This window comes from Aulonocara stuartgranti (assembly GCF_965226115.1).
Source record: "Aulonocara stuartgranti genome assembly, chromosome: 14".
NCBI lineage: Eukaryota > Metazoa > Chordata > Actinopteri > Cichliformes > Cichlidae > Aulonocara > Aulonocara stuartgranti.
The window spans coordinates 34,896,674-34,921,145 of NC_138950.1; the positions used below are offsets into that span (position 1 = coordinate 34,896,674).

At 40.4% G+C, this 24,472-nt stretch overlaps 1 long non-coding RNA gene across 1 annotated transcript; it reads right to left on the bottom strand.

Moving 5' to 3' along the window:
• Positions 1 to 559: 559 nt before the first annotated feature.
• On the bottom strand, positions 560 to 11,079 carry LOC309687762. Its single transcript, XR_014270848.1, has 5 exons — positions 10,317 to 11,079; positions 9,639 to 9,718; positions 2,011 to 2,067; positions 645 to 1,216; positions 560 to 588 (listed from the first exon to the last, which is right to left on the bottom strand). It is a non-coding gene; the product is annotated as an uncharacterized lncRNA (long non-coding RNA).
• Between the last annotated feature and the right edge of the window lie 13,393 nt (positions 11,080 to 24,472).

Here is a 24,472-nt window from a genome sequence, read left to right on the forward strand (position 1 = left end):
ATTTACATTTAAAACATTTTCAGCTATTTTCCAACTTCTTTTGTGCAAATGTCAGCTTTTAGCAGTTCAGCACTTTTGCTTTCAGGCGAAAATTTCTGTATTTTTCATCTAATTCGAAGTTTTTAACTTAAATTCAGCAATTAATTCATTTCACTGCATAGATTCAGGTATCACACATACACACACACATACATACACACACACACACACACATACACACACACATACACACACACACACACACACACACACACACACACACACACATACACACACATACCCGTTTTTACTACCTGGTGGGACCACCTGACTGGGAGGGTGCTGGTGGGATCCACCTTTTCTACATGGTTTAGAAAATTGATTTTAATTGCTAAATTCATGTAAATTTTTTGTGAAGGGGAAAATCACTTGATATATTAAAAACACTCACATGAAAAAAATGACCTGAATTTTGCTATTTCTGTGGGGACCCTCCTATATTAAATGAGCAATTTTACTTTTTACCACAAATAATTAACATTTCCTACCATGTTAAACAGAACAGCTATAATACTACAGTAGCTATGGTGATAGTGTACCTCAAACACACTTAAATTTCTCAATCAAAACATTTTTTTTGTGTTTAAGCTCTTTATTTAAAACACAAGATATTTTGCATGGTAGCAAAATGTCATGCCATATATCCCATAACCTAATAAACAAAACAAAAACAAAAAACTGCAAATGGGACAGTGATTGTTTATTTCTAAACAAAAAATCCCAAGTATTCCATTTATCCAAATGTTTTATAATGTAAAAACAGCAATTCACATTATTATTTTGTCTTGTACTGACCTTCCTACAATCCATAATGAAATGAAAAGTGCCATTGTGCACAAATATGTAAAGTACTCAATTTAGTTTACACTGGGCCAGCCGTGGTTAAACTAAATATGAGCTTCAACATGAAACATGAAAAAACAGCACTCTGAAATGTGCAACTATGTGTTTTAAACCAAAACCAAAAGTCTTTTAGCACTCTGGTGCCTCAGTGCTCCAATTCTGTTTGTGACATAGACCTTAACTGCTTTCCACGTCCTTTGTTCAAGTTCTTTTGGTGAAGTTTCAATACACGCAATCCACCTTACCAGGAACTTTGCCACCTTCTAGGAACCTTTTCTCTTTTTTTCTACAGCAAGAGTCTCTGCTGCAGACCAGCCTCTCTTCTGTGAAGCTCCTGAGAACAAACAAAAGTATTAATAGTAATAATTAATTTTAATTGAAGGGGCCTGTGAGGTGAAGTGATATTTCTGATGCTAGTGATTTCGAGAGCATAGTGGTGAAACTAGTGTGAGGGACAGACAAGATAATAGGAAACCGAACAAGTAAAATACAACATGTGAACAAGTGAAATAAAAAGTAGCCCCCATTTATTTTTGCCATTTCAGGGGAGATATTGTACTGCATGTACATATCTCAAAACTGACAAACTTCCCTGTATGGCAGGGGTGTCAAACTCCAGTCCTCGAGGGCTAGTATCCTGCTTGTTTTTGAGATATCCCTGCCCTACCTGCTGCCGATTACCTGGATCAGGTGTGCTTTGCCAATAAGAAGCTACAAGGGCAGGTTAGTTGGAAAACAAGCAGGACAGCGGCCCTCGAGGCCTGGAGTTCGACACCTGTGCTGTATGGTGTTATACAAATGCTGTAATAACTCAAACATACTTCCAGAGCTAAATAAAAACCTGTACAGTACCATAACAATCTTTTAACTGTGTTCAACAAATTCATCAACTGAAGATAAAATTGTTTCAGGCAACAGGGAACAATGAAATAATTAAACCGTCGCCTGCAAAAGAATTTGGACAGTTAGGCCAAGTTCTTTGTTTTTGAGTCACATGAAGAGGTTTAATTTTCTTTGCTGTGGACTTTTGGTTTGACTTCAAAAGCTGAATATCAGACAGCAGATTTAAATAAAATGTAAATAAAATATCACCCTAGCTCTTGAGGTGTACATTTGTTGTAACAATACCTTTCAAAGGAGTATCACCCTCTGACTCGGTCCACCATGTTGTTGTGATCAAAGGGCCTGTTTAAACAAAACAAAACAAAACATTAAATTCAAATGCATAAATCTGGTCATTTCAGAAGTGAAGTGTTTATTAAGTGTGTCATAAATTAACAAGAAGATGGAGTCAGGCCTAATACCAAGATGGCGGCCCGTGCATCACACTAGGTACAGTGTCTCTTCACATTTTACAAGTTTGCTGTATTATTCCTGCTTATTTTGGGTCTGTTCTTGTAGAACAGCTTCGCTTTTACATATTACACCCGACTAGAGGTTTTGGATTTAGGATTACACAACTTCGACTGTTTTATCAGCAACCTTTGACTCATCCCGGAAATAAGAAGAACACCGATGCTTTTGCAGGCTGCTTGGCCAGCCGGAAGTGCTCGAAGACGGCACAGAGACTGTAAACAAAGGCAAGGGAAACACAGAGGGCTAACAGTTAATCTAAGGCTAACACCTGGTGAATAAAATGAATGAGTTATGACTGTGGATCACTAACAACAGGACACTAATGGATTGTAATGTCATGATAATAATGGAAACACAACTCTATCGAGCTAGTTGGACGCCACACTCTCCGGCGACTTCAGCTCAGCATTCAGTACAGTTATTCCCTCCAAACTCCATCATCAAGTCTGCAGATGATACTACGGTGATTGTCTCATCAGTGACAACGACGAGTCTGACTACAGGGAAGAAGTAAAGCCCCTAGCTGTGTGCTGCTGACAATAACCTGCTTCTGAATACCAGCAAAACCAAAGAGCTCATTGTGGACTTCAGGAGGGAGAAAACAGACACCCATGTCCCCATCTACATAAATGGAACAGCTCTTGAACGGGCCTCCAGCTTCAAGCTCTTGGGGACCCACATCTGAGAATCTGTCCTGGTCAACTAACACCTCCAGCCTGGTCAAGAAGGCCCATCAGCGCCTCTTTTTGTTGAGGACACTGAAGAAGAATCACCTGTCTGCTGACATACTGCGTAACTTCCACCGCTGTGCGATAGAGAGCATCCTGACCAACTGTGTAACTGGTATAAGAATTGCGCTGTTGCTGACCGCAAGGTACTGCAGCGGGTAGTGAAAATGCATTACAGGAACTCCACCTCCTGCCACTGAGGATGTCCAAGAGAAGAGATGTCTATGTCAAGCACGCATCGTTCTCAGGGACTCCTCTCATCCTGCCAATAATAATAATAATAAATATCATAATGTTAGGCAATGATAAGAAAATGAAATATCGCGATAGAAAATGGGTAAAACGCGTTTTGTTGTTTTCATATGCATATGGCGGAAAAAGCATGGCGGCGACGGAGAATGAGAAGGGAGAAAGCGGATGGCTGAATGAATCAGATGAACCAGAATTGGTTTGTAAAAATGGTGCAATTTCAGTGGTGTGGAACTGGTTTGGCTTTCGTCCGTCAGATACACACCAGAGCACATTTTTTGGTAGAGCATGCAAATTGGCCGTCGTTATTACCGAACCAATTTTATGTCGTACATGGCGCTCAAAAATCTGTCAAAAATGTTTTAGTACGACTTTGCTAAGCTACAGAGTCGCACCGCTTGATGGATTGTCAGAGCATACCGTCGTCAGGAGCCTCGTAACACGTACTGTGCTTCAACATAATATTACCACATTTTGTGTATAACCTCTTTTTAAGTTTTGTGGTTACTATACATGGTTGTGCTGAGTATATGTCGGCCCGGTCTGGATGGACCTGGGCCCCCTTTCCCTGGCGGGTCGCGGAGTATGGGGGTGCCTACTGGGGTCAGCGGGGGAGCTGGCCCCAGGGAGGGGTCACTTGCCCCTCCCTTCCTTCCCTCCCCATCTCCAGCTGCCTCCCTCTTCCCGCTCCACCCACCGCAGGGAAAAGGGAAACACCACCTGGGTCTGGGTGCAGTTCCCCCCTCCAGGGGCGAGGGCACCTAGACCCGGTTTGTAGAGTACACTTGGGGAGTGTGATCGTGTGTACAACGTCTCTATGTCTGTCTCCACGTTGGTTGAGTGTGGAGTAAGTGCATATGAGAGCATGAGGGTGGGAATGGATGTTTGTATCTGTGTGTGCCTGTATGTCTGTGTCTATATGTCAGGTTGGGTGTCAGGCGCCACCTCTCTGGGGACATCTCAGGCCCTCCAAGGCTTGGAGGCCTATCTCCCCCTACCACCACTTCCCCTGCCAATGGCGGACCCCCTCAGACATCGGTGCGTTGGTGGTTCTTTGTGTCCGGGGATGGGCGTCCAGGTACACACCGGCTCACTCCTTGGCGGCCGCTTATCGGGGCCTGGAGCCTGGGGCTCGCTCGGGCCACTTCGGAGGTGGGGTGCCCCCGGCCTCTCGGCCTGGGGCTCGGTCACTCAGGCGCAGCTGGCTGCCGGCGGAGCTCACGGGCGCGTCACTGCAACTCCCCCTGGCTTCTGCTCCGCGGCTGCTGAGTGAGCCCTCATCTGGGACTCTCCTCAGCTCTTTCCGGGACAGTGGCGCAGCTGCCCCTCTGTTGGTCTTCCTTGGTCTCTTGTGTTCTGGGGGCCTCTGGATGTCTGGAGTTTTGATCTCCTCCACACCTGCTTCACGCCCTGGAGGACGGGGCTGTGGCCCCCCCACACCCTCTAGCAGATTATTACATGAAGGAACCTTTAAAAAAAAACAAAACAAGCGCGTCCATGCTCACAGGTGTACACACGGGTGATCACACCCACAAACTACACCCTTTTTGGCTCCTACCTCAAAGCACACTGTGTTCTGTTGATCTTATGTGCTGCACAATAATGTTTAACATTTAGTATTTACTGTCATATTCCCATATATCATTGTGATGTTGTTTATTCTATTACTCTTGTTCTCTTCTGCTTGCTTTCTTTTTTCTTTCTCAGCAGGTGATCCAGGTGATTGATATATGCATTTTTTTTTCTCTGCCCGTTCTGTTGGTTTTTGTCTTTTGCCCTTCTCCCCCGTCCCTCTTCTCAGCTGTTTCTCTTTCCCTCTTTCTTTCTCCCCTTCTTTCCCCCAGTCAAGTCTGTCCCGTATTCAGTAAGTGAAAATAAAATAAACAATAAAAGGTGAATCAAATGGACCATTACGGCAAGGCTGGGATGGTCAGTTTGGTAAAGTAAATCCGTTGGGCATCTTTCTTTGCCTTTAGACAACAATTCTGATGGCAAAAGAGCCAAACGGGACGGGCCAAAAAAAAAAAAAAAAAGTGTATATGTCGGCCAATTTCCACTGGAAATTAGTGATGGGATTTCCGGCTCTTTTTTAGAGATCCGGCTCTTTCGGTTTGGCTCACTAAAAAGAGCCGGCTCTTTCGGCTCCGAACCGGCTCTTCAGGTTGTTTTGTTGCTTTAATTAATTTATTATTAACAATAATATAAAATTATGCACAAAAGGAATTACTAACGTTAAAAAAAGGGGGTTTTATTTGTATATGTTTATATATAAATATATGCGGTGGCCCCTAGAGACAAAACACGTACAAACTCCAAAACACATTTCTAGCATGAACGGAACTTCCAAAGCAGAGCTACTAGATCACTTAAATTACACAATTGAAAGCATATGTGTATTGTTTGTGTATTTATACACAGGCACTCATATATATTCAAATAATTTTAAAAAAAAGTTCATTTACCTGTTACTACCACACACCAAATCCGGTCGTTGGTACTTGCTGGCTTGTGTAGCCACTAGGTAACAAAAGCTCAACACTACGCCCAGCATCCTGGAGCACTTCTGTTGTCTTCTGTTGTCTTCCTGACGGACAGGAAGCAGCATGTGAGGCTGGGAAAGAATGTCTCGGACTCCCGGACCATCAGCACCGGCTCCCCTCAGGGCTGTGTTCTTTCTCCTCTGCTCTTCTCCCTGTACACCAACTGCTGCACCTCCACCCACCAGTCTGTCAAGCTAATCAAGTTTGCAGATGACACCACCGTTATTGGGCTCATCTCGGACGGGGATGAGTCTGCCTACAGGAGGGAGGTTGAACGTCTGGTGTCCTGGTGCAGCCACAACAACCTGGTGCTGAATGCCCAGAAGACAGTGGAGATTATTGTGGACTTCAGGAAGCACACAGCCCCACTCCCCCCCATCATCCTGACTGACACCCCCATCACCTCTGTGGACTCATTCCGCTTCCTGGGTACCACCATCACCCAGGACCTGAAGTGGGAGCCCACCATCACCTCCGTCATCAAGAAAGCCCAGCAGAGGATGTACTTCCTGAGGCAGCTGAAGAAATTCAACCTGCCAACACGGACGATGATGCAATTCTACACTGCAATCATCGAGTCCATCCTCACCTCCTCCATCACCGTGTGGTACGCTGGAGCCACTATCAGGGACAAACAGAGACTGTAGCGTGTTGTGCGCTCTGCTGAGAAGGTGATTGGCTGCAGACTCCCATCTTTGCAGGACCTGTACACCTCCAGGACATTGCGGCGTGCAGCTCGGATCTCAGCTGACCCTTCTCACCCTGGATACAGTCTGTTTGACCTGCTCCCCTCAGGCAGGAGGCTCCGGTCCATTCGCACCAGAACCTCTCGCCATAAGAACAGTTTCTTCCCCTCTGCTGTTGGACACATGAACAATAACCATATGACTGTCCCCGCCACTAACACATGACCCTACGCTGTGTTCACTGCATCATTCCATGTTTGGCACTGATCACCACCTGCACTCATGTATATATCTTTCCACGTAGCACTCTTAATTCTTATTCTCATGTATATATCTCATGTATAGCTCATGCACATATCTTTCTACGTAGCACTTTAATTCTTATTCCTACTTTTATTTTTTCATGTCTATTTAAGTGCTATTTATGACACTATGTTTGCACTGAAGCACCGCAGCAATTTCCTAATGTTGTAAACCTGCTCAACATTTGGCAATAAACCCCTTTCTGATTCTGATTCTGATTTTGTATGTGTTTTGAGTTTTTATGTGCTTCTGAGTTTTTTGTAAGTGTTTTGGAGTTTTTACGTGTTTTGGAGTTTGTACGTGTTTTTACGTGTTTTGGAGTTTGTACGTGCTTCAGAGTTCGTACGTGATTTGAAGTTTGTATGTGCTTTGTCTGTAGGGGCCACTGTAAATATACTTTTATTTTTTCACTCCACATAAAATGTAATAAATAAATCATATAATACAAAAATCAACTATTCACATTTCAACTTTTAACTATTTAAATTTTCAGCTTTTTCCTTTTACAAATTTAAAGTGAAAACAACACAAAACACTGCAAACCACAACACAATTAAATATAAATTATAATATGAAAACAAAAAGAAGATGCATATTCTCTGTCATATGGGCCTGCATGAATAAACTTTATGAATCCTTTATCATCTGCAACTGAAAATAGTTGTGGATGATTACTATACCTTTCTAATGTGACGTTGTTGTCCCTGGCTCTCTTTCTCTCTCTCCCTCTGGCTCTGTTCCTGTGCTACTGAGTGTAACTACCGCCCCTCCCCCCTCTGCCCAGCATAAAGCACAAGGCTCAGGTGCGAAGTGAAGCGGAAAAAAAGTGCGAGAGAGAGAGAGAGGGTGAGAGAAAGAAAAAAAAAAACCCACGTGACGGCTCGCGATAAGGAGCCGGCTCGCATCGTTCACGTCAAAGAGCCGGCTCTAAGAGCCATTTCGTTCGCGAATGACCCATCACTACTGGAAATGCCTTTTGTTAAACTGTCAGCAAGGAATTTGCATTTGCAATGTTAAATTTTTATATAACTTTAATGCACATAAAAAACAGCTGCTTGTTTAAGTGAAAATTTATTGATGAGGTTTTTTTGCACTAATAAAGTTGTGGATTTGGAAAGTATTTTGTCTAGTGTCAATTATATCGTCAGTTATATCGTTATCGCAAATTTTCAAATGTATATCGTGATAAATATTTTTGGTCATATCGCCCTGCTCTAGTTCATATGTTGATTAATGGTTTTCTTTCGTTTTTGATCTACTGCAGAATATTTTTATAAAATCCCAGGCCAGGAAAATCGCCTTCATGTTTTTCTGTGTTTTATCCTCATTTACTTTGACACAAAGGCATCTGATGTGATGCTCACACCTTTGATAAAGTCAAGTGTCAGCTTTCATGATCTGAATTATGATATTTCTGACTATCTGAGGCAAAATTTCCCCAATTCAAATCAAATTGAATCGAAAATAATAGACGCGGGACCTTGTGAATCGGAATCAAATCGATTCTAGAAATCAGTGACGATACCCAGCCCTACTGTTTTACCTCTATGGCCTCAAATTGTGGTCATAAATTTTTTGTACCAGGATTTGTTTGTGCAAAAAGAATCTCTGTGTACGTAAAAAAGATTTGTGTGTGGACATAGCCAAAAAATCTCTGCACTCAAGTTTCAACTTACAAGTACGAATTTTGACCCTATTTTTCTTCCTTTCAGCTGATTGGTCAATGTCATGTCAATCACAAATGGAACTATCCAATCAGAGAACAGATTGGCTGTCGGAGGGAAGCTTTTTTGAACTGCAGGTCCTTGAAGGGTAATACAGTTGAAGCTGGAGGATCTTTATATAAATATCCCATAATACTCATAAGGTCCTTTAACTTTTGGTAGCTGTTGAAAGCATACAGTTGTGGTATACCAGTCTTCAGAAACACCATTATTACTTTAGTATTACTTTAACACAAAATCAGGGTTGACCCGGGACCACTGCTATGAGTCACACTATGCAGCATAAAGGCAGTTTCACATCGGACGCAACATGCGCTGTGCTCACCGCTAACTAAGAGCGAAGGATCCAGAATTTGTTGCGCTGGCTGCTGAGCTCTGCTTGTATATTGTTTTTTAGCGACTGCTTTAGGTGTACTAAATGCGCCTGATCCTTGTCGTTTCAAAACATGTACCTCTCTGACTTTATCTCCTCTACGAGAGTTTATGTTGTATTATGTTCAAATGTTTAATAAAGACAATGCAGCTCTGCAGAAGGAAGAGCTGCAAACAGGGTCTGCAGCTGCATGAAAAACCCATGGTTCTGTCCATGTCACACGCCAGGCATGGAGAGCAGAAGCAGCTATTTTGTTTCAATAAAATTGCTGAGATGACAGTAGGTTGACCAGACTCCATGTTTCTACACAAATATAATTTTACTGGGCCTCATGCACGTGACCGTGGTCTACAGGCACGTGTCCACCGTGTAACATTAAAAAGCTATATGGATTTAAAACAAACATGAACTCATCAGAATAATTTAGAAGATAAACTGCCCAGAATCACTGCAATGGAATATGAAACATGCTAACAAGGTTAATGCGTGTTCGTATTCTGATCTTCAATCCCCCTTCACCACCTCCACCACTGCATACTTGAGCATTTCAATAAGACTTCAGGCTTTTAAAGTTAGTACAAATGTAATATAGGTCAAATTAAGCTACCATGAATAAACAACCAAACCAGTGTCATCCCTCAGTAAGCCTCCAGGCCACAGAGCTAATCAATATTAGCTAACCACACACCATGTATGAAAAATATTGCAGTTAAAAACTCATAAAAAGCTAAAATATATCTCTGAAACGTCTCTGCATCTATTGAGAGCAGCAATATTAAAGTTTTGAGAGGACTTACCTGGTTTCCATCATGTAATCAGTCTCTGCAGAAATTAAAATTGCTTTGCTCCATCCAACATGGCTCCTCGTGCTGAGTGTCTGTGGGGGAGGGGATAAACTGATAGGTAACATGGGGACCGCAAAATTCAGGAAGTGTGTAACCTTTGCAAACAAGATTCTTTCCTCCTGCTGAGGCACACACTTTATGGGGGGATGGGCATGGTCATCATGGGGACCAGAAAAGTCTGGAAATGTCAGCTTACTCTCATCTGCACACATTTGTTTCATGTAGGCTTGCTTTTGTTACACTGTTGATTGTTTTTGTGTATTTTTCATATTTCTTGTTGATCAAAAATATATTATTAAAAAAAATCCAAATAAGGAAAATGGATCACTTATTTATAAAACAGCAGTTTAAGCACAGGCATATGTACTTCTTCAGCAATCACCGGGCTTTTTAGATGCTAATCTAAATAGTGACAGATTTCAGTCTGGGTTTAAACCACATCATAGTACTAAAACGGCTCTGCTGAGAGTTGTTAATGACCTTTTAATTGCAGATTTATGGAGCCCTGAGTTCTTGGTTTTACTGAATTTGTCTTCAGCCTTTGATGTGGTGGACCACAGCATTCTGCTAACAAGACTAGAATATTTAGTAGGCATTAAAAGAAGCGCCCCTGAATGGTTTAAATTGTACCTTTTGGATAGGTCCTTTTGTCATGGTCCTGGGTCCAAATGCGAGACTCAGACCCTAAATTTAAACTCAGAACGTCAGCTTTATTGCTGGAGAAAACAAAATGGGAACTGAACAAAGAATACTGGTAACAGAGACACACAGGAATAATCTGATGATACGGACACGGAGCAAGGGCAAACACAGGGCTAATATACACAGGTAGGAAGTAGGAAGTAATCAGGGAATGGAAGACAGGAGGGAGACACAGCTGGGAGAGATCAGGGCTAACGAGACAGAGGGAGCGAAGCTAGACACACTAACATAAGACACAGACCTTCACAACAAAACAGGAAACAAGAAACCACACTTTACTAAGACACGGATTAGACAGAGAGACGGACTTGACACTGAACAAAACCTACTAATATAATGATAAACACAGTATCACAAAGTAAACAGCATATAAATCCTAATCCCGAGAAATACCAAAAACATAAGAACTAATCCCTTAAAAAGAATAACCGAAACATAGCTTATAATAATAATCAATAAAGCACCAGAGAAAGAAGACAGTCCATCATTCAAAAATAAACCAAAACATAAGAACTCAAAATGCTGGGTCGAACCAACCCAGAACCATGACAGTACGTGTTTCCTGTTTTACTTTGAAGGTCCCTGTCTGATGTCAGTGCGTTCTGTTTACGTTTCCCCTGCCTCATCAGCTGTGATGTCTCCCAGGTGTGTTCCCCTCCTGTTTCCCATCCCCTGATTCCTGGTGTGTGTATTTATACTGTGTGTTACCTCGTCCTCGTTGCTGATTCATCTGCGTTTTTCCCCTCCGTCGTTCAGAGTGGTTTTCGCCACATCTCCCTGCATCTTCTTTTGTGTCTCTAGGTTTCAGGTTTGTTTTCTATGCTTAGTTTTCCCAGTTTACTCGGTTCTGTTTTTCGCCACTCTCACCTTTTGTTGTATGAGCACGCTCCACCAATAAAGCTTCCTCACGTCAGGTGTGCCACATCTTGGGTCCTTAATATTTTCATACGGCTCACCTCGCGAACCGTGACACCTTTTCTGTTACGATGAGGAGCTACTCTTCTTCTGTTACCCCTTTTCGTTGTGGTGTGCCCCAGTAATCTGTTCTGTACAATTTTCTCATTGTACATGCTACCCTTGGTCTCTATATTTGAGAAATATAACGTTTCTTTTCATTTTTATGCTGGTGATATTGAAATCTATTTTTGTCTGACTGACAATACTTCACTACACTGCTTTCTTGATTGTATGAGGGAGGTCAAAGGCTGGTTATCGAGTAACTCCCTAACTAAAAAGATAACGGAAATTATTGTCTTTGTTAGCCACATGCCGCGGGGACAATTAGCTGATATATTTGGGCCCTTTGCTACCTCCCTCTCTGATACAGTATGTAACATAGGTGTTCTTTTGGACAGTTTCTTTAAACTTGTTAAACAAGTGTCCTCTGTAGTACAGTCTAGCTTTTACCAACTACGACAAATCTCTAAGGCTAAGCATTGCATACCGCAAATGGATCTTGAAAAACGTATCCATGCCTTTGTTACTTAAAGATTAGACTACCGCAACTCCCTTTACCTGGGCCTCCAATCTGCCCTTCTTCCTAAACTACAACTTGTCCAAAATGCAGCGGCACGCCTTTTAACTGGTACTAGAAATGGCTGACTTTAATGGCTGCCCATTAAATATTGGCTTGATTTTAAGATTTTATTGCTTATATTCAAAATCATAAATAATATTGCGCCTTGCTATTTAACTGAACTTCTCAGCCTGTATACTTCTAGGAGAGCACTTCAATCATCGAGTCAAATGCTCTTGGCGCAACCTATGTCCTGGCTAAAAAAACAGAGGTGATCGTGCCTTTGACATTGCTGCACCTAATATCTGGAACAGTCTTCCAGCTGATATTCGCGTGTCGGAATCTATTCAGTCTTTTAAAACACGGTTGAAAACGTATTTATTTGATCTTGCATTTTCGGTTAGTGATTTATCGGATGTACACTTTGTACTTTTATTGCATCTGTATCTAATTTCAACCTATTGTCTTACTAGTTTTTTTTACACTAGGAGTGAAATATTTCTTTTAACATAGTATTCCCAGGTTAATTACTGCTTTGTTTTTTTTCGGGAAGTGTATATATACTCTGCTATCATACCCAATTAATTTTATTTCATATTTTACTATTTAGAAGCACTATGGTGTACCTCTGGTCTTTAATTGTGCTATATAAATAAAGTATTGATTGATTGATATAAAAATTTTTTTAAATGAAATACCCCACAGTCCACTTTTGAATGCAAGCTTGAGTTTCTCCCCCCTTACTTTTAAAGATATTACCTCTTTAACTTTATCTTTATAGTATTAACAAGCTAAAGACAGTAAACATATAAAGGAAAATTACTTCTAAGTAGGGCTGGGCGATATGGCCGAAAATCCATATTGCGGTATAATTCGAAGCATGAGCGGTAACCATATATATAGATATATTCTTTTCTTCTGTATAATGTATTTTTCACACTATAAAGCACACTTAAAATCCTTTAATTTTCTCAAAAATCAACAGTGTGCCTTATGTATGAATTCTGGTTGTGCTTACTGACCTCGAAACGATTTTATTTGGTACATAGTGCTCAAAAATCTGTCAATTTTTTTTTAATAACACTTATGTCTTGAAGAGGGTGATTTGGCGATGAAGTGACCCGATTTCTGACCCTCTACGCCTCTCCTGTGACTCACAGCATGACCGCAAAGTTAGTAGAAAAGGCAATACAAATGTATAGGGGATTTTGAAAGTACATTTTGGGGGGCCTAATCGCGTAGGAGTGGCGTATCAGAATGCAAACACTTAAGTCTTGAAGAGGGTGATTTGGCGATGAAGTGACCCGATTTCTGACCCTCTACGCCCCTCCTGTGACTCACAGCATGACCGCAAAGTTAGGAGAAAAGGCAATGCAATTGCATAGGGAAGTTTGAAAGTACATTTTGGGGGGCCTAATCGCGTAGGAGTGGCGTATCAGAATGCAAACACTTATGTCTTGAAGAGGGTGATTTGGCGATGAAGTGACCCGATTTCTGACCCTCTACGCCTCTCCTGTGACTCACAGCATGACCGCAAAGTTTGTGGAAAAGGCAATACAAATGTATAGGGGATTTTGAAAGTACATTTTGGGGGGCCTAATATGCGTAGGAGTGACGTACCAGAATGCAAACACTTAAGTCTTGAAGAGGGTGATTTGGCGATGAAGTGACCCGATTTCTGACCCTCTACGCCCCTCCTGTGACTCACAGCATGACCGCAAAGTTAGGAGAAAAGGCAATGCAATTGCATAGGGAAGTTTGAAAGTACATTTTGGGGGGCCTAATCGCGTAGGAGTGGCGTATCAGAATGCAAACACTTATGTCTTGAAGAGGGTGATTTGGCGATGAAGTGACCCGATTTCTGACCCTCTACGCCCCTCCTGTGACTCACAGCATGACCGCAAAGTTAGTGGAAAAGGCAATACAAATGTATAGGGGATTTTGAAAGTACATTTTGGGGGGCCTAATCGTGTAGGAGTGACGTATCAGAATGCAAACACTTATGTCTTGAAGAGGGTGATTTGGCGATGAAGTGACCCGATTTCTGACCCTCTACGCCCCTCCTGTGACTCACAGCATGACCGCAAAGTTAGTGGAAAAGGCAATACAAATGTATAGGGGATTTTGAAAGTACATTTTGGGGGGCCTAATCGCGTACGAGTGACGTATCAGAATGCAAACACTTATGTCTTGAAGAGGGTGATTTGGCGATGAAGTGACCCGATTTCTGACCCTCTACGCCCCTCCTGTGACTCACAGCATGACCGCAAAGTTAGGAGAAAAGGCAATGCAATTGCATAGGGAAGTTTGAAAGTACATTTTGGGGGGCCTATTCGCGTAGGAGTGACATATCAGAATGCTCAACCCTTCAAAACTGCACCCAGATCATTAAGAAATGCTTTTGATGTAAATGCATTCATAAAATATAAAGTTATACTTAGTTTAAAAGTTTACACTTTGTCAGGAAAATGGCCCCACCGGTCCAATTTTACACACTTGCAATACCACATTTCAACAGTAGGGCGTCAAGTCGACACACACATTTACACACGTTGTCAGGAAAAGTCACTTCCAGGGGACCAATTTTACTTTTCAAAAAAAATCGCACTAGGCATATCAGGAGGCTGTTTTCTATCCATTGCAATGCTTGTGCCTGTGGGGACCGGCGCTCGGTCCCCACCGGAAAAATTGGACCCCACGAGGTGAGTGAAATCTCAGGTTGTGGATCCCACCAGGTAGTAAATACGAGAACACACACACACACACACACACACACACACACACACACACACACACACACACAGGCAAGGTACTCTTTGTGTGTATGTTAATGAACCGATGCATATTCATGTAACCTCAATAAAAGAACAGTGTTACGGGAGAACGAAGAGAGCAACTGGGGTCAAGCGAAGGAACGGCGCCTGTCCGGTTCTCTCCCGTGCACGAGAAACATGAAGAACTTTGCCTACTTGTGTCTTGCTTTGCTGTGTAATTATATTGTCTTCAACGTTCCAGCGAATAGGTTCAAGCTACAAACCTATCACTCTGCTCTCTGCTAAGGTTTTAGAATCACAGTGGAAAGTTTAGAATTATTACTTCGTTTCAAGGAATGAATACAATGTATAGAAGTAGATCAAAAGTGCTAAAACACAACCACTCAGACTTAATAAACAAAAGGAAAATCAGTTCAGTCCAATAATTTTTTATTTGCATAGTGCCAGTTCACAAGAAGATGCTTCAAGGCACTTGATATTGTAAGGTAAAGACCCTACAATATTACAGAAACCCCAACAATCCGAGGACCCCCTATGAGCAAGCACTTGGCGACAGTGGGGAGGAAAAACTGCCTATTAACAGGCAGAGACCTCCGGCAGAACCAGGCTCAGAAAGGGGCAGTCATCTGCCGCGACTGGTTGGGGGTGAGGTAGTGACACAGATGGAACGTGTTCATGTCACTTCCTCACAGCAAACAGATGTTATTATTTAGTGTTGTCTACTATTTTTGGTGTTAAGGGAAATACAGGTCCTCCTGGGTTAGAGAGGTAATTGCCTCAGTGTATTTTTAGCATTGTTTTTAACCATATCTCTTAGTGATTGAGTTTTAATTTTTTAAAAAGTCAGTTTGTGTTTGTTGACCAGTCTAAAAACTGATTATTTCTTTCAATGTATGAATGGGAATTATTGTTTAAAATTGTTCTTTCTGGTGTGGGAACAGGGCAGCAGGGTTCTTACTGGTGTGATGACCCGGCTGATGGGGTCTGTTACTTAATTATGGGGGTGTGTTGGTTAATCTGGAGGGTCTACTGCTTACATTCTGCAATGCCAACGTTTTGCCTACGAGAGGAGGGAGGAAATAAACCTTTTTTTCTGTCTTTTGAGGAATGCTTGAGATGAATCTGGTTGAGCGCCCAACCTCAGACTGCTGATATGATTTCGCCATAGAGTTTGGCTTGGCCTTGGTGGAAATCTGAGGTAGCGGGGCGTGCTTTGCGCTGACCTCAAGTGTCAGTTGTTTATTTTCTTCTACAAGGCTGCTGTTCTTAGCCTCATATACAGAAAGGATTCGCTGTGTTGTTACTAACTGCTTTTTGAGGTCGCGATTTTCCCACTCACATCTGTGGAGTTTCTGTATGGCATCTTTGTTTTGAAGTGCAGCCTCCTGATTCAGCGTTGGCCGCAGTTCTTTAATTTCTTTGTCCTTTTCTGTGACCAGTTGTTTATATTTGCATAACAGGCGGTCCCGGCGGCGCTGTTCAAATACTAATGCGTGACTGGACATGTGCATTTTTCTTTTAGCGTTAAGTCTGTTTGTTCGCCGCTGCGAGAAGATTTTTTCCTGTGTTTTTGCAGCGTATTTGTGCAGCTCAATGGCAACCTTTAAGGAATTCTCCTCACGCAGGTCCTTTACCTGCTTCGTCAGACGGTCAATTTCCTGTTTTTGTCCTTCAATCGTGTGTCTTTGAGTTGAACTCATTTGAATTTCAGTTTCCAGCTCTTTTATGTTTTGTTGCTGCTGAAACACAATTTCTTTGTAGTGTGTGAGCTCTTTGTCCACCTTTTCTTTGTCTGCCAAAATCTGGACCAGCCTTTTCTTAACTACCTTGCGCTCCTTGTTGACACAGGCAAGTTGTTTGGCCTGTGCCGTCTGCGCTTCTGCCTGCTTTTGTTTGATGAGCTCCAGTTGATTTTTCACAGCAAAATACCTGGTCTGAGACTTGGATAGCTCTGCTTGAATCATTTCTCGTTCACTATTCTTTTGTTCTGTGTCTTTTGTCAGTGACTCTATGGTGTCCTTAAATTGACTGATCACGGTCTTAGCCTCAGATAACTCCTTATTAAGTTTTTCATTCCAAAACTCGCCGTGCGTCATCTGTATTTTTGGTCTGTGTTCTGTTTCTTTCAGAGCATTTCTCAGACTGACAATCTCATGATCTTGGGATGTCATTTTCTTGAAGGATTCCCGCCTCTCACTTTCAAGTTTGGCTATTTGTTCATTTTTCATCTGCAGGACTTTCTCCAGGTGTTGCGTGTTAGAAAGCTGCTTTGAGGCTTCCTTTGTCTGACTTTCTATTTCCTCTCGTTTTCCTTTTAACTCTTTTACTAGTTTGTTATTGTCCAAGTCCTTTCCCAAAAGCAAATCTGACAGTTCATTATTTTTCATTATCAATGCGCTTTTCTCCATAACGACCCTGTCCTTTTGCTCTTCAAAATCCTTTGCTTTTTTTTGCCATGTTTTAATTTCAGCTTTTAATTTCTCTTCTAGTGCCTCCACTGTTTTAAGTCTGTCTCTACATTGAAACAGCGTGCTAGCCTCTACAAGATATTGTGATGTCCTTTTTTCAAAGTTGACCCTCTCTTCTTTGAGCTGGTCCTGGACTCTAAGCTCATTTTTTATCTGTTTTTCTTTTTCCTTCAGTTCTTTTACTTTTAGGTTTTTTTCAGTGGTCACTTGCTTTAATTCTTGCTTCAAGGCCTCATTTTCTTTGCTCAGTCTATTGACTTTGCCTTGAAGACGAGACAGAAATTCCACATCTTTTTCTTTCTGCTCCCGTCTCTTTTTTTCAGTGGCATGTTTCCTTTCCAAGTCTTTGCATTTCTTTTGAAGGTCCAGGATTTTTTTCTCATATTTCTCTGATCCTGCAGCCTTCATCTCACATTGAGCCATACGTTTTCTTAGTTGGTCTACTTGTGAGAGATGGGCGCGGGCTTCCTGTTTAAGGCTCGAAATATCATCCACACGTTCTCTACACACCTTAACAAATTTTGATATTGTCTTCTGCTGTTCCTTGTTTAAAGCCATGAGGTGTTTTTCTCTTCTCCTTAATTTTTCAATTTTTTTATGCTGTAATTCTAGTGTGGCAGCTATTTTTAAATGAATGTATTTAATTTGTATTTATATTGTTTGCGCAAAGTTATCAAGTGCAACCAGTTATCTACTCAACTAGGTAATGTGCGTTCCAAATGGAAACTCAAACTTACAGTTTCTGTCTACATGGGGTGTATTTATAGGTTTTCTTGAAACCTGACTCCGCCCCCTACAGCTATCTTCAAAGGCAATTCTGTGATGTCACAAATGGCTTTGTGACATCACAGAAAAACGTTAATGCTGTTTGTCTTATGGTAAGTGTCCTTTTTGCTCTTCTGTTCTTAATTAGTGTGAATGCTGTAAAAGCATTCAAACACCGTTAGATTGCTCTTCTTTTAGACATGACTGCTTGTATTTTTCTCATTTTTAACATTTATATTTTTTAATTTATTCAACTTTATTCAACAAAAATTTCCCATGTATTTCAATGGGGAGACCCTTCAAATTCTCCTTCAACTCACTCCTCTTTCAACTCTAACTACTTCCACATACATTGACGTAGAGCCACCATTCAAACTTTCAAACGCAGACAAGACATTCAACTATTCAACTTGTATTTATCTTTTCAATATCTATTGTACTTTTTCTTCAGTTCCAGTTTAAGTTTCATCCTTTTTTTCAGCCGTTTATAATGGGTGTGTATGGGACGGAATGTTGGCGCTAGAGTGAGACAGCTCAACTGCTAGAGTGAGAGGAGGGTGGGAATTAATCTTAAAATCTTTTCTTAAAACTGCTGCTGTGTCTGCAGCGTTTGCTCTACAGGTATGATTTTACCCTCAAAACGTAGCCATCACTGTCCTCTTTCATCCAATGTGTTTATTATTGTAATAGGTGTTATGGTTCTGTCATAAATGTCACCAATGCACAGCTTCCTCCCTCCAACTCTTCCATAGACTCTAATGTTAAAATGGCTCAGAAGGTTCGTTTGAAAATCAGAAGAGCAGGCTGTCTTTACACTGTCACCACGTCCATATAATAAACTCCACAGGCATGAAAACTGAGAATTCAGTAGACTAGACATTGCTGCCACTCACGGTGAAAGAATTTTGTCAATACGACTTGTACTTTTCATTTCAATTTGATTTGTTTCAGGCTGACGTTTCTGTTCATTTTAAGCAGCAGAAGTGAGGTGCATGTCTGTGTCGTGTGTATGGAGCCATTGGATGCAGTCACTATAGCAACCAGGCTCACACCTGCCTGCTTAGCCCTCTCTCACTCTGCCAAGATTCATCATAAACACTTCTCTTTCAACTGCTGCTGTGTCCACAGTGTTTGCTCTACAGCCATCATTTTCCCCTCAAAACGTCGCCATCGTTGTTCTCTTTCCAACACAGTGTCTTTGAAAGCTCAGAGATGTAAACTTTGTGGATCCAAGTGGAGGGATCACAATTTAGTCATTCAGTGATTCAAAGAATATGAACTTTTAATATTCATTCAGATGTTTTCTGACTCTAAATTTTCTTTTCTCATTTCTTAGTTTTTTTAAATTTACATTTAAAACATTTTCAGCTATTTTCCAACTTCTTTTGTGCAAATGTCAGCTTTTAGCAGTTCAGCACTTTTGCTTTCAGGCGAAAATTTCTGTATTTTTCATCTAATTCGAAGTTTTTAACTTAAATTCAGCAATTAATTCATTTCACTGCATAGATTCAGGTATCAGCATTCACACTGCACTTTCTTCAGAAAATGCACTTTCTAGTTTTATTTTCATTTATTCATTTAGCATGTTTCAGACAGGGGCGTCTTTAGCCCCTTTTGTTTTTAGCCGATATTGAATCAAAGCCATGTTTTTTTTACTTTTTTTGTCAATATTTGCTTTCTTGTGTGACACACTACTAAAAATATAAAACCCATACAGTACTTGGTTGAGACATAATATTTTACATCTCAACATCCCCCCCCCCCCCCCCCCCCCCAAAAAAAAAAAAAACAAAAAAAAAAAAACATGGTCTTTTCCAGCTCGCCTCTACTCTGGCTTTAGCACCCTTTCTGCCAGAGCGATGGTGCTGAGACGCAGGGGAGCGCAGGCTTAAAACAGGGCATGTTAGCTGCATTTAACCTTCAGTTACTCTCTATATAGTTAGGTAGGAGTCCGACCATGTTTCGTTTTAGCTGTAAAACATTACACCCAGGTAACCTGCTGTGTTGAAAACGTGTTTTCCGACTATGTTTGCTACCCTACAATCTGTCCTACTCAGTAGTAAAATCAGCGACATTTGACCGTCCTGTTTCTCCATTGAAATTTATACAGCCTATTTAACGTCTGAAACTTTAAATTGTCTGTAACCTGCTGTTGTTACCACTGTCCTGTTTGAAGTGGAAACAGAGAAGCTGGTTGTTTTCTCATATGTGCATGTGCCAAATTTAAACCCAAGGTACTAACTAGCTAACTGACGGGATGCCCATTAACCTTATAACCCCTTGTGTGTGTGTGTGTATGTTTGTGTGTGTGTGTGTGTGTGTGTGTGTGTGTGTGTGTGTGTGTGTGTGTGTGTGTGTGTGTGTGTGTGTGTGTGTGTACGTGACAGCCAGGCTCATAATGGAAGTTTTTTTCAAAAAAAAGGAGCCACATTCAGGTAAAAGTGTAAGATCAAATGATCCGTCAATAAAGGATAATGTTGGATCAGTGTTTCAATATTTATATCTTTTATTGGATGTACATGTGGTTTGGTTATTTGCCTTTTGGTTGAAAGTACACCGAGTGAGGACTTTTTTTATTAGTGATATTAATAGTATTTTTTTCATATTAATATAATTTTTTAATCTAATTGAATACAATCTATTTGTGTATGATTGTCAGTCCAAAGAGGGAGAGAGTAAAGAGGAGAAAGTACGAGGTCAGGAAGAACCAGATAAGAAAACAGACAGGGAATACTAACAGGCAAAACAGAAACTGTAAAACTGACAAAGAAAAAAAAACAAATTTTACTCATAAAATCTGGAATTTGTGTTCTCCCTATATTAAAGCTGCTATACAGAATCTGCAAAACAAACTGGGTTGTCTAAACTTCATTTAGAGGAAGTCACGGTTGCCAAAAACTTTTTAAAGCTCAAGAGTGAGGCTGGTGCCATTCCAGATATGTTAACATTGTACAATCTTCTGGGTAATCAGATCTTCCCCAGACTGAAAACTGTTATTCAGGTTGCCCTAACAATCCCAGTTTGCAGCTGTAGCTGTGAGAGGTGTTTTAGTGTCTTGTGTCAGCTGCATACCTGGCTGAGAAGGACCATGGGTCATAGCAGACTTCAGCACCTGGCTGTGATGTCAGTTGAGAAAGAGATGCTTGAGAGACTTGACCACCAAAATGTGATAGACAGATTTGCCAACTTCAAGGTGAGGTGACATAGGTTAAAAGAAAAGAAAAAATATGCAAAGCCATAGGAGTATCTGCAGTAAAGATCTCTTCATACATTGTATACATTGTACCATATACCACGGTGTCTTAATTTTTATAATTTCTTTATTAATACTTTGTACAATTATACATTTCAAGGACTCTTCTATTTTTGGAGTGTGTTTTTTATGTATCTGTATTTTATTATACATACATATTAAAAGTGAATCTCTGTCCAAAAAATGCACTCAGTTTACTTTTTGCTCACTACACACTAAATATTTTTGGTCATATCGCCCTGCTCTATTCCAATCCATTCTTCTTTTGCAGTAGTAGTCTTTAGCAACACTTAAATAACCTTTTTTTCAGATTTGATGGTTTTGTTACAGACTTTTCAAAAAAGTGTTTTGCTTTTCTTTCACAAATGTGGGGATTAAATTGTGTTAAAATGTACCAAACAGTGATGTCATGTTTTGTGACGAGGACCCAGGCACAGAGAGATTTGATGAATTTAAGAATCATATGATTTAATAAAGAAATTTGCAGACTTGCACAGAGATGGTAAAATTATGATGACTGATAACGGAGATGAAGACAACAGACGACGAGGACAGGGAGGAACAGGGGTGTAAATGCACCAAGGAGACAGTCAGAGAGAACTCGGGACAACTGGAGACATTTAAGGATGCAAGGACTGACAGAGACAGGGAAGAAGTCTCATCGTTACAAGTAAAGTTTTTCTTGCCTGGCTGGGCATCTCTCTGGGTACTCAGCACCCCCAAAGCTCTGTTTCTAGAATCGCCCCTGGTTTCAGATATGTTGATAAATAACAGACATTAAAGCTGATGACTATTATTAGAGTTTTTACATTCTTACATATCTTGTGTCTTAAGATAGGTCAGACATGTGCCAAATGTTATTACTGACAAACTGCACAGAACGTTTAAGGATTTATTCTGGAGGAAAAACATTCCCCATCAGCATTTTACACTACATAAATCAATATTACTGCTGACGATTTACTGACAATGGTTTTCAAAAATGCATTCTTTTCATACATTCCCCCTACAGAGCTCCTATACTTCAGATTAAATACATTTAACACAGTGAGAGAATTGCAGGTTTTTTACTTCAACATACAAGTGAAGACCTTTTATCTTACATTGGGTTTAAAGCTGTCAGAGAAAATATCATGTTCTTGATGCAGCTGACTGCAGATATGCAGGGTTGAAATCAGTGCAGGTCTGAGATCAGTAGTTTTCATAAAAAACAAACATATGCTCCTGTATAATGACACCAGACATATGGATGATTAATCCCTTTAGCTTTTTGTCAAGAAAGCATATGCCCTATATACAAGAACACACTCTTCTTAAAAAGGTCTCCTTAGCATACAAAAGTCCAGACAGCCCAGCCAGTCCAACCAATCAGATAGCTCCTTACATCTGACCACATGGCTAGTTTATGTTGATTCTTTTTCCAAGGACCAAAGTAATCACAAAAATGCTAAATCAGGAAATGCTTCTAGAGACCAAAGCAAAATATGTACATTTCAAAAAGATCTCCAACATTTTGCCATGTTTTAAGTAATCAAGTCAATGTTACGATTCATTGTTTTTCTTATATAAAACTGGAACCTTCCAGAAGGTGGATGGCAGAAAGCTAGAAATCAGCCACAGCTAAAAAAAAAAAAAAAAACAACAACAACAACAACAAAGCCCAGTTAATGTTTTAAATGACACAAGAAACATGGTAAAGCTAATCCAATAGTTAATCTGTTAGCTCAACCCATAGTTAATACCAAATCTAATGCATGAGCTACTATGCTAGTTGTTCCCATAGCTAACAGGAAATAGAAATACATTTAAAACGGAAGGCTGGAATTGCCATTTTGGAAATAAATCTCTATTAATATTAGACTTTTGAATCATTTTATTTTGTTTTTTGAAATCACATTGTTATTGAGTTTAATCCCCTTTTCTTAAAATCCATTTCATTTGAAGTATTTATGAATAGATTAATAGTTAATTTTGAAGTATTTATTTAGAAATTATTATTCTGTCCCATGGGTATGTTTTAAGTTTGTTATGACGGGTCAGCTCATTTGTTCTGTAAGTAATGGGATAGGTCTGCCATCTAGTGTTTTAATGGGGAAGCGCCAGAGTTTTTCTCCCAGCACTCGTCAGGGAAGGTCCATTTCTCTGTCTCTAACAATTACTGCATCGGTTGCTCTTGAAAAGTCATAATCTTTTTTTAAAAAGAACGAAAGTATTTACAAATGGCGCAAATCAGTAAAGCTCTGAAGAATGCGACACAGTCTCCTGAGTGTTCATTAAAGCCATTTAATGTTTAGCTCTCTGCATAAGCCGGATAGAGACATTCAGCTAAGGGCAGAAGTATCTTCTTATTATACACTGAATGATCAAGAAGTGAATTTTATCATTTAAACATATAAAGGGATAAATAAAATAAATTAAAGGAATTAAATTATTTTGTAATTGACATTAATAACTAATGCATATTTTAATGCGCATGACTCTCCTGGTCCTCTGTACTTAACAGACTTAACAGTGAAAAGAAAGATATAGCCTAATCTCTTATTTTGACTGTATTTAAAAAAAACACACACACAAATATTTTTTATTTGAAAAACCCATAAAGCTTTTTTTTTTTTTCATTTTTTAATTTAATGCATGAACTGTAACTTCAACCAATGGTTTCATATTCTGCTTGCAAATGAGTCTTTCAGGCCTCATCTTTGTGAGGGTTACTAGATTTGAATGAGTCAAGTCAGTTTGAACTTGGCAGCTAAGGCTAGAAAGCTTGGTTAGGAAGCAAACCACACATCTCCCACGTACAGACATACAGTGCTCAGCATAATGAGTACACCCCCTTTAAAAAGTAGAAATTTAATCAGTAGCTCAATGAACAAAAGAACACTTTCCAAAATTTTTATTGGTTGAAGCAAAATTGAAATACACCACGCAACAGAAAACTACTACATCTAGTATTTTGTATTACCACCGTGATTTTCAAGGACAGCACCAAGTCTTCTAGGCATGGAGTGAACAAGTTGGCGACATATTGCAACATTATCTTTTTCGATTCTTCAAGAATAACCTCTTTTAGAGAGTGGATGCTGGATGGAGAGTGATGCTCAACTTGTTGCTTCAGAATTTCCCACAGGTGTTCGATTAGGTTCAGATCAGGAGACATACTTGGCCACTCAATCACCTTCACCCTGTTCTTCCTCAGAAAAGCAACAGAAGCTTTGGATGTGTGTTTTGGATCATTGTTGTGTTGGAAAACTGCACGATGGGCTTTTCTTTGTTAAGTAATTCCCTTATATCATCACCTGTTTGCTGGG